Source organism: Phaseolus vulgaris, chromosome 8 (assembly GCF_000499845.2).
Source record: "Phaseolus vulgaris cultivar G19833 chromosome 8, P. vulgaris v2.0, whole genome shotgun sequence".
Lineage (NCBI taxonomy): Eukaryota > Viridiplantae > Streptophyta > Magnoliopsida > Fabales > Fabaceae > Phaseolus > Phaseolus vulgaris.
Genome location: NC_023752.2, coordinates 45,920,750 through 45,930,323, shown reverse-complemented (window position 1 = coordinate 45,930,323; position 9,574 = coordinate 45,920,750).

Sequence of the window (9,574 nt, the reverse complement as noted above, 5' to 3'; positions counted from 1 at the left end):
CCAATCTATATTTAATTCTTTGTCAAGTATATTATGAAGCTTTATTTCTTTTATTAACTTACCAATCACCTACGGACATTCCTCTGCACCAGTTAATAAGGAAGATGTTTTTAGAAATACCACACAGTAACTCTTAACGCTTCTCACTTCTTTTCACCTGCGTATACTTCTCCATTCTTCTTCCTTTTTCATTTATACTTTATTATCCTCTTTTTTAATTCTTAGAATAATTTATTTATATTATTTTTATTTTATTTTGTTAAAACTAAAGCTCTTTCTATAAAAAAAAAAAAAACTCAACAGTCACAAAATCATATATTAAAATTTTGAAAAATTTGTTTGGATTTTTTACTTTTTTTTCATAAACAATCTTTTATTTTATTTTCTTCACTTAAATAATGCATAGATTTTCTATTTTCTTTAGTTATATACACGTGAGAGGGACCATATGCATGCAATAATATTACCAAATTTTTTTTATCAAAATATATATTTACATTTAAAAGATATTCTATACAATAAAATATAAATTCAATGGTTGATTTTTTACACTCATTACTTTAGCAATAATATTAAAAAAAATCACCAATTTTATGTATAGTTTGTAATTGTACACAATTACTTTTTCTGTATCACTAAATAATGATTATTTGTAATGTTAATTTTCAGTATTATTAAATTATAATTTTATTATATTTTTTTAATATTTATATAATATTAAACTATCTTTTTCACATATTATTATATTAATATTATGTTAATTTTTTAGAAAATATAGATATACTTTTAAAATCCAATTTATTTATTTTTTAAAAAAATATATAAATTTAGATTTAAAATTCAATCCAAATATTTAAATTTAAATTATAAAAACCCAAACTGTTTTTAAAAAATATGAATTTAGATTTAAAACTTGATCTAAATATTTGGATTTAGATTTATAAAAATTCAAATTATTTTTACAGAAAATATAGATTTGGATTTAAAACTTATCCAAATATCTGAATTTGGATTGGATATTCCAAAATCCATGACCATCCCTTATTTGTGTGAGACTGTTTCTTCCTGCACCTCCATATTTTCTTCTGACACCTCCATACACAATATGAAAATACATTTTTATCCTTCTTGTGCCACCCCCATAGAATAATTTCCGGATTATGTAATCCGGAAACGCATTTGGAAAAAGACTTCCGGATTACATAATTCGGAAGTTAAAAATGACTTCCGAATTATGTAATCCGTAAAGTAATCATGCATCTAAAAAAAGACTTCTGGATTATATAATCCGGAAGCTAATTACAAATTTGAAAATTGACTTCCGGATTATGTAATCCGGAATATTAAAGAGGGGTAGTTTTGGAAATACGAAAATCTATGGAGGTGAGAGAAGAAGGTATGGAGGTGCAGGAAGAAGCAGCCCCTTAGTGATAGTTTCATCACCTTTCTCACTCACCAACTCGATTGGCCCAACAAGACTGGAATGTCATGTATCAAAGTGTGGACTGTTTCTTCCTGCACTTCCATATCTTCTTCTGCCACCTCCATACACAACATGAAAATACATTTTTCTCCTTCTTGTGCCACCCCCATAGAGTAGTTTCCGAATTATGTAATTCGGAAACTCCTTTACATGATTACTTTTCGGATTACATAATCCGGAAGCTAAATAAGACTTCTGGATTATGTAATCCGAAAAGTAATCATGTATCTGAAAAAAGACTACCGGATTATGTAATCCGGAAGGTAATTACAAATTTAAAAAATGACTTCCGGATTACATAATCCGGAATATTATATAGGGGCATTTTCGGAAATTTGAAAATTTATGGAGGTGAGAGAAGAAGGTATGGAGGTGCAGGAAGAAAGAGTCCAAAGTGTGTCCATAGTTCTATTTTATCATAATAGAAACATATTATTGATCAGTACCATAGCAAAAAATAAAATACTATTATTATAATGACAAATTAAACCATGAAGGTCCATAATAAGTAAGAACCTGGAGTCCGACTGTGACACTAAGCAAGCTTATGGTATTGTTCCACGTTTCAACTTAATCTTTGTCTCAAATTTATCATTGTGAATTCCATATGTGGCCCAATGGGAACCTATTCAATAAAGAGTGGTTGGAACTTGTTATCAAAAAATTCTTTACACAAATAATACAATGTTAATTAACACATGTATATTAAACAATCCTAATCATATTTTCACTCCAAACTGGATCGTCATTCTTGAGATAAATTCTGTCACAAAAAGAGAAGAAGGTATGATCAACAACAATGAAGAAGGACAAGGGAACCTAAAAACCAAGAAAAAAGTTAAGTGGGGGTGATTACTTCGTCATGTACCAAAGATAGTCACTGGTATCACTAGCTATATCTTTTTTATCAACAAGTCCATGTGCAGAGATATACTAAACAAAAGCAAAACATGTACACACACTTTAGTATAAATTAACTAAGATCAGGGACACCATGAATGAATGATTGATGTTTTCAACTGTGAATTGTTGTTACCATGTAATAATTTTGGAATGTACCACCGGATTGGAAAAATCTAGCCATAGAGTAGGCAACATCTTCGGCAATTCTGTGAGGATCTTTGCCACCCCAATTCTTGAACCTTAAATTTAACAAAAAAATAAAAACATGGATATAAGCTCTAATGATGAAAATGTGAGATAAAACTAATAATTTTTCTTTCAAAAAATAAGAATTTGAAGAAGAATTTTAGACGTACCAGCCAACCCAATTTTTGGTCCACATTTTAGGACTGCCAGGACTATTGGGTTCAAAGTTGTCGCAGTACCAACCATTTCAAGTATTGATCTACACATGAAAATTGAAAAATATTAAGTATTTGACTTCACATATATATTAAGTATTTTACTCTAAAACATAAAATGTATAAGAAAATACCATTGACTCCTGGCACATGATCCATGGAACTCCAAGTTGAAGGACTCAGCCATGTTTGCGCACCAATTTATGTAAGCTTTTCCATAATGTGAAATTACGTTACCGTATTCATTTTTTTTATCTAAAATATCATTCACCGTGTTATTGCAACTAAACACTTTAAAAAAATGGAACCATTATCATTCCCATAAGAAGATCGAAAAAACAGTACCTGAGTGAGAATTATGGGACCACCTTGAGAAGCAAAAAGTTTATCTTTTTTAACCATATCAACGATCAAAGTAGTGAAATTTTGCATTTCATTCTTAAGTTGTAAAGAAAAATAAAAAGAAGTCAACAACACTGATATATTTTGTATAAGATTACATAAAAAATAAGAAAAATTATAAACATTACCATAAACAGACTATTGAGAGTCCTAATCTCGACACCAGGTAGATTGTAAACCCACACAGAATCCCTCTGAAAGATGAAAAATATTTATAAACTCTGAGAAAAATATGACAGTAGAGATTAAAAATAAAAGGGTGATAAAATAATGTACCCACTCAGAGTTCCATTCGGCACAAACATATGGACCAATGCGAAGAACAGAATAGAGGCCAGAGTCTTGAATGGTCTTGAGAAATCTAATGAGATAGTTATTGGCAGAAAAATCATAAATACGACGAGAAGGTTATGTCTAGTTAAGTAGCAGTTTAATAACAAGATACACTAAAAAAAAAAAATTGTATATTGTGGCGGTTTTTTTCGTATAAAGTGGCGTTTATAACCGTCACAATATATGATTCTGGCGGTTTTTCAAACCGCCATAGAATTGGCCGCCACAAAGTTTAATGAGGCGGTTTTATATTACCCGTCGCAACACTTGTCACTTTAAACATAGTGTAAGTAGTGGCGGTTTTTATTTGTAAGTAGTGTCAGTTATAACTGTTGCAATTTACAATCATTGAAGAAGATTCTGACACCATAATATACGTAAGTAACGGCGTTTTTAACTGACGTAATTTTAATACTGAATAAGTAAAATTTAACCACTTTTTTATAATCTTTTTTATAATTTGTTTTATACAATTATAAAATTTAACCACTACTTTTCTATAATCTTTTTTATAATCTATTTTATACAATTATAAAATTTAACCACCACTTTTTCATAATAAAATAAAATAATGTATAAAGTTATAATCATCCATTCATTTCATTAAAAATTAAAGCACACATAATAATGGTCAAAAGTTTATATATAATTGAAAGTTAAAACACACATAATAATGTTCAAAAGTTTAAAACACATAAAAAGTTCATACATCCCTAATCAAGTTTAAAATTACAACACATAGTTGTTCAAAAGTTCATACATCCCTAATCAAGTTTAAAATTAAAACACACATTCCTAATCAGTTTTGCTTCCGGCACTTGATCTTATTACTTGATTAGGTGATGGAGCATCACTTCCATAATCTGATGCCTGAAACAAATAATTTTAAGTTAATGAATTTGTATGTTTATAATTATAAAATAAAAGACACCAATAAATATTTAAATATATTAATACCTCATTGGTGGATGCATGAACCAAATTAGCTGCTATTGCAGCAAAATGTTCTGGAACGTCTTTTCTTAAAGCAATATATGCAAGCAAATATGACACCAATTGGATCTTCCGGAGATATATTTGAACCACCTTTTGGATTTGTCAACATTAGTTCATCAATTTTTTCCTGGATAAAATTGAAAATATATCATGGCAGCAGAAAACATAATGAAATGGTTGAACTCTCAACTACAACTACAACATAGAATGAGAGTAAGGTATAAAAGAATAAACTATATAAACAACATATAATAAACTATATGAATTGTATTAAGCAATATTCAAAATACATTAATTTATAAAATCTGATATAATTGGTGAGTAATTTGTCTTTGAACGTACCCTTTTGGATGTTGCCACAAGAGCAATTCTTGTCCTTGTTATGACTCCTAACTAATCCAAAGAAGTCCTGATTCACAAAATGATTCAGATTAGTGCATAAAATACAATAATCACCTTACACACTATATTGATAGCTTGTATTAAAAGAGTAGGGTAAGAATATTCAAATGTACATTATAATCCATAGAATCTGGAAGAAATGACAAACTACCATAAGTACTGTTACTCTGCTTCTTTTTCCCACTCATACGGTTACTCTGCATCATCATGATATGGGAAGGTGTCACAATCACACATGCCCACGAGAATCTAATCAATTACCACTACCTATTTTCCTACCAAATGTTACCATCTCTGTTACCAACTACATTGTAGCCCTACACAAATTCTAACACTTTCCTCAATTAGTTTACTTCAATTCACAAAAATTCCTAAGGTTATAAAGTTTTAAAGCAGATCAATGAAATAGAGAAAAGGGAAAAAACACTAGCAGATTTGATCTAAGTTATAAATCTGACAAAGAGTAAGAAATTGTTGTCATGTTGTATCTTTTTTGGCTAGTGTTTGGACTTCTTCGTCGGTAAGCTTGTTGCCATGGAGAACCTTCTTGATTCTATCTAAGGTTGTTATGCGAATGTATTAAGAGAGAATGTGTGTGCCAAAAAGAGAGAGAAAGGAAAGAGAACAGAGAGTGTGAATGAACTAGAAAAACATAAGAGAACGCATTTTTAATAATCTTCAGACAGTGTTTTAATAATTAATTGCTGCAAACATATACTAGGAGATCAATTCAAATCAAAGCAATCATTAATCAAAATGGTGATCAATGCAACAAATAGGTGAGGGGTTTGAAGACACTTACTACTTCCAAATAGGTAGGAGCTAGTCTTCTTGTAATAGCGAGCAAGACGGTGGATTCTGCACTCCACGAGAATCAACCTAAACTTGGAGTCCTTGTCCTTTCTATTCCTCTCCAGATGCTTCCTAATTGAAACTACCTTCTTAATCAAATGGTCAAGTGCCCTATCTAGGTGCAATAAGCACCCCAGTCACTTTATTCCCAAGTGAAGACAGAAAGTAATGAAAAAAGAAACCCCAACAAAATTAAAAAATAACTTCATTTTAAAATATAATTATTATTCTTACAGTTTTATGAGTCTTTTAGTAATGTTATTAGATTGTGCTAGTACTAGTTACTTACTAATTTTTTAGTATGTGAATGGCATTAGATATATCTATATTCGTACAAGACACAATTCATGCTTTAACAACAAACACAAGCCAAATCCCGAGAGTCAATTAAGCTTTATTCACCACCACAAACCTTGTGTAGTCACTGCGTTAAATTCCCATGCCCCATCCTAATTTTCATATTCAGTATACTTAACTTTCTGTCGGTATGGGAAAACTGAATACACTCCTATATTTTCGAAGGTATTATCTTCTTTTACCAAAGGCATTTATAAATTTCATTTTACTATCCTATTTTTTTATTATACTATTATAACAGATACTTTCTTTGTATTGTGATATCTATTGTAATATAAAAATTGTCCACCCGACACCACCTATTGGCTGGACAGTACATTGGAGCTAACTTTTTTCTCCCAGCTTTTCTTTTAATTTTATTTAAAAACTATGCAGAGCACATACACTCTCTTGTTTGATAATAAACTTCATGCTGAATAACAACATTCAGGAAACATACTAGTAGGTAGGTATATGAAAGTATTATCAGTATGTTTTCATAAAGTTCACTTTTGTTGAATCTAACTAATAAGTGTCATAAAAAGCGGGTTTTGATACATTTTACGGTGGGCAGTTGCAACCTATATAAGAGTGATTAATTTTTTTGTTCCGTCCTGCTGGTCCAGGATTTTGGATCCACCACAGGGTGACATAGGTAGTGGAATTTTCTCCCGTCCTGTGCACATCTATTCAGACCTTTTTTCTGCATATACAAATTGTTGAGTCAAAATATACACTCAAGCCTTATTTCTAAAAGTCAATAATCTCAAGTTAGTATTAAAGTAGGCCTTGGTAGTCACTGCCTATTCACACAATAACAACCCAACTGGCTTAGCTATTGAAACTGTGACAACGTACGCCTTAGCTATTGAAACAGTTATCTCCCTGAATCTTGATCGATAACTTACAAGACAAAATGGCTTGAATTGATGTAAATATTGTCCTACAATATTGTTCTGTCAATAGGCTTTCTCTCTTTCTCACTCATTCATCACACTTGGTAGTTCCTATACAATATGCAACTATCAATACACACAACTATCGCAACTCGATCTAAAATAGCTCAAGGATTGGAATAAACCAAGCATCGGTATATATACATTATTCAACAAGACAACCTTACCCAAATATGTCCATAAGAACTAAAATGTGTTGTTTGCTGTACAGACAATGGATTATCCCTCTTTTTGGCTAAAATATACATAGATAAACAAATACATCATGGACATACATGGTCAAGAGAAAAGGGAAATTAATGAAGAGCATCTTGATATCAACCAGTATTCTCAATAGTAACCAGTATTTCTCTATGGTGTTGATTGGTGGAGGAAGAGAGATTTGGCCAACTCTTCAATCCAAAAGAGGAAGCCAACACTTGGGAGGTTCTAACCTGAATTATCAAAGAAGAAAGAACCTAAGGGGAGCTAAGAACAATAAATATATGTGCACTCATTGGCATCAAATGTGAATTGTATTCAAAACTATTTTAGAAGTACATGGATGATGTAATTGTTGAAGAAGAGCTTTGATGACTTCAAATCTCCATGCATTGCTTGAAGGCTGATTGTAGCTTAGTTGTGTGTGTTCTAGGGTAGTTTGAATTTGTTAATTCACTTTTAGTTTGAATCTAAAGCTAGTTTAATTCAAATCTTTTTGAAAAGAGTGTTTTATGTAGAAGCAGAAAAACAAACCAGTTGTTTTGTTGTTTCAATTGGTTGTTTCATACTTAAGGTTTTTGAAACTGGTTTTAGTAGATTTGAGTTTGGTCGACTTTGTTGTCAAACCAATTCAATCGGTTATTTCGACAAAACAACCGACTATTTTTTTTAATTGTCTTAACAGAATTCTGTTAAGTTAGTTAAATCTGCTTTAAATGATTTGAAACTGATTTGGCTTTATAATAAATGTTTTCAACTGCTAATTGGAGTATAAATGTTCTGTTTTACTCTCCTAGCATTAAACTTTACAAGATCAGTTTGAGAAATCAAATTTTCTCTAAGATTGCTTAAGGCTTTGGATATTTCTTTAAGAGTGAAGTGGGACTTGTTGTGTACTTTGATTTGATTTGTACAAGGTGTGATCAATCCTATTTCTTTCTTCATTTATAATTTTGTAAGTACTGGTGTTCACAGTGTCAAAGGGTGTTCTGATCTGTGGTGCGATTGTGGTGTGCCAAAGGAAGTATGTGTTCTTGAGGGGATCAAGATCACTTCTTTGGTGATTGTGTGTTTGCAATCTGATTTTTGATTACTTAGTGGATACCCAGAGGTTTCTAGTGTAAGAGTGAACCAGTATAAAATTGTTTGTGTGATTCTTTCTCTACCTTAACTTTTTTATAACTGCTTTTAGTTGTTTTTTATATTCTGCTGATAAAAACAACCGGTTGAATCGTAGAAAAAACTAGTTGAATTTCTGGAATTCGACTAAAATTGTTTTATATCTTGTGTTCTTGTATTTCTTTGGCTACTATTCTTCTTTGACTTTCTTCATACCTTCAATCTTTGCAAAAAAGTGTTTGTAAACAATTCACCCCCCTCTTGTTTAAGGCCTTCAATTCTAACAATATTTATAGGGGAAGGTAGCTTGTAGCACAAGCTACATCACCCTAACTCTGGATAAACCCTACACTAACCCTAGGATTACCTTGGAGAGTCGTATGCAAGGATGGAGAATAACCTACATCGTAAGCTAGGGTAAATATCCTAACTTGGAGTACATTACACTCCTCTCTCACAGGGTCAGGTTTTATGACCTACTCTAGGTTTTGGTCCAAATAAAACCTATACTATTTATGGCTTAGAATACAAAGCCCTAAAAACTTTATTCTATGTATTTACAATTCTTTGAAAGCATGATTCTTTATTTAGATAGTTATTCTCCTTATTCGTGTTATTTGTCGTTCTTGGTGGTTAGCAAGATTGCATCAATCATTACCTAAAGTTTAGGCCACGATTTTTAGGCTTTAGGCCATAGTTTTATGTTGTTTCCTAAAATGATATTTAGATAGTAATTTTAGAAACAACTCTTGAATTATCTTAATGAATTATCAACCCTGATAACATAACATATAGACTCATAAAAAAGAAATAGACTCTCTCTCTCACACACACTATGTAAATTAAGTCTTCTTTCTTCAATACTTCAGACTTGGGTTCATCAAATATAACATCTCCAACTGCATCAACATGGTTTTTCATAACATAAAATATGTTAATGAACTATAGAGTGTAATTGGATTCATCTATTAATTGTGAGATAAATATTAAGTTGCAATTTAGCTTGTGTGAAAGGACAGTTGACTCTAGAAAGGGGGGTTGAATGGAGCTTGAACTCAAATCACTTAGTTGAAAAGCAAAGCAATTACAATGTCTAACAAGTAAAGGATATGGAGAAGTAGACAAAAGATTTATACTGGTTCATCCAACAACTTGGGATACATTCAGTACCCTGAAACAACCTGCTTAAG